Source organism: Oncorhynchus keta, chromosome 16 (genome assembly GCF_023373465.1).
Source record: "Oncorhynchus keta strain PuntledgeMale-10-30-2019 chromosome 16, Oket_V2, whole genome shotgun sequence".
NCBI lineage: Eukaryota > Metazoa > Chordata > Actinopteri > Salmoniformes > Salmonidae > Oncorhynchus > Oncorhynchus keta.
Window position 1 is genome coordinate 21,915,451 of NC_068436.1, and position 2,500 is coordinate 21,917,950.

A 2,500-nucleotide genomic window follows, 5' to 3' on the forward strand; every position below is an offset into this window, starting at 1 on the left:
TGAGGACGTGGGTAACCAGTGAACTACAGGGTGGTATTCAGGACGTGGGTAACCAGTGAACTACAGGGTGGTATTCAGGAGGTGGGTAACCAGTGAACTACAGGGTGGTATTGAGGACGTGGGTAACCAGTGAACTACAGGGTGGTATTCAGGAGGTGGGTAACCAGTGAACTACAGGGTGGTATTCAGGAGGTGGGTAACTACAGGGTGGTATTCAGGACGTGGGTAACCAGTGAACTACAGGGTGGTATTCAGGACGTGGGTAACCAGTGAACTACAGGGTGGTATTCAGGACGTGGGTAACCAGTGAACTACAGGGTGGTATTCAGGACGTGGGTAACCACAGGGTGGTATTCAGGATGTGGGTAACCAGTGAACTACAGGGTGGTATTCAGGACGTGGGTAACCAGTGAACTACAGGGTGGTATTCAGGACGTGGGTAACCATAGGGTGGTATTCAGGAGGTGGGTAACCAGTGAACTACAGGGTGGTATTCAGGACGTGGGTAACCAGTGAACTACAGGGTGGTATTCAGGACGTGGGTAACCAGTGAACTACAGGGTGGTATTCAGGAGGTGGGTAACTACAGGGTGGTATTCAGGACGTGGGTAACCAGTGAACTACAGGGTGGTATTCAGGACGTGGGTAACCAGTGAACTACAGGGTGGTATTCAGGACGTGGGTAACCAGTGAACTACAGGGTGGTATTCAGGATGTGGGTAACCACAGGGTGGTATTCAGGAGGTGGGTAACCAGTGAACTACAGGGTGGTATTCAGGAGGTGGGTAACTACAGGGTGGTATTCAGGACGTGGGTAACCAGTGAACTACAGGGTGGTATTCAGGACGTGGGTAACCAGTGAACTACAGGGTGGTATTCAGGACGTGGGTAACCAGTGAACTACAGGGTGGTATTCAGGACGTGGGTAACCACAGGGTGGTATTCAGGAGGTGGGTAACCAGTGAACTACAGGGTGGTATTCAGGAGGTGGGTAACCAGTGAACTACAGGGTGGTATTCAGGAGGTGGGTAACCAGTGAACTACAGGGTGGTATTCAGGAGGTGGGTAACCAGTGAACTACAGGGTGGTATTCAGGAGGTGGGTAACCAGTGAACTACAGGGTGGTATTGAGGACGTGGGTAACCAGTGAACTACAGGGTGGTATTCAGGACGTGGGTAACCAGTGAACTACAGGGTGGTATTCAGGACGTGGGTAACCAGTGAACTACAGGGTGGTATTCAGGACGTGGGTAACCAGTGAACTACAGGGTGGTATTCAGGACGTGGGTAACCAGTGAACTACAGGGTGGTATTCAGGACGTGGGTAACCAGTGAACTACAGGGTGGTATTCAGGACGTGGGTAACCAGTGAACTACAGGGTGGTATTCAGGACGTGGGTAACCAGTGAACTACAGGGTGGTATTCAGGACGTGGGTAACCAGTGAACTACAGGGTGGTATTCAGGACGTGGGTAACCAGTGAACTACAGGGTGGTATTCAGGACGTGGGTAACCAGGACGTGGGTAACCAGTGAACTACAGGGTGGTATTCAGGACGTGGGTAACCAGTGAACTACAGGGTGGTATTCAGGACGTGGGTAACCAGTGAACTACAGGGTGGTATTCAGGACGTGGGTAACCAGTGAACTACAGGGTGGTATTCAGGATGTGGGTAACCACAGGGTGGTATTCAGGAGGTGGGTAACCAGTGAACTACAGGGTGGTATTCAGGAGGTGGGTAACTACAGGGTGGTATTCAGGACGTGGGTAACCAGTGAACTACAGGGTGGTATTCAGGACGTGGGTAACCAGTGAACTACAGGGTGGTATTCAGGATGTGGGTAACCACAGGGTGGTATTCAGGAGGTGGGTAACCAGTGAACTACAGGGTGGTATTCAGGAGGTGGGTAACTACAGGGTGGTATTCAGGACGTGGGTAACCAGTGAACTACAGGGTGGTATTCAGGACGTGGGTAACCAGTGAACTACAGGGTGGTATTCAGGACGTGGGTAACCAGTGAACTACAGGGTGGTATTCAGGACGTGGGTAACCAGTGAACTACAGGGTGGTATTCAGGACGTGGGTAACCACAGGGTGGTATTCAGGAGGTGGGTAACCAGTGAACTACAGGGTGGTATTCAGGAGGTGGGTAACCAGTGAACTACAGGGTGGTATTCAGGACGTGGGTAACCAGTGAACTACAGGGTGGTATTCAGGACGTGGGTAACCAGTGAACTACAGGGTGGTATTCAGGAGGTGGGTAACCAGTGAACTACAGGGTGGTATTCAGGACGTGGGTAACCAGTGAACTACAGGGTGGTATTCAGGACGTGGGTAACCAGTGAACTACAGGGTGGTATTCAGGACGTGGGTAACCAGTGAACTACAGGGTGGTATTCAGGACGTGGGTAACCAGTGAACTACAGGGTGGTATTCAGGACGTGGGTAACCAGTGAACTACAGGGTGGTATTCAGGACGTGGGTAACCAGTGAACTACA

At 51.5% G+C, this 2,500-nt stretch overlaps 1 protein-coding gene across 1 annotated transcript in view; it reads right to left on the reverse strand.

Moving 5' to 3' along the window:
- Positions 1–2,500, reverse strand: part of LOC127908069 (wolframin-like) — a 37,562-nt gene that overhangs the window by 10,264 nt on the left and 24,798 nt on the right. The gene's annotated exons all lie outside the window — the stretch shown is intronic.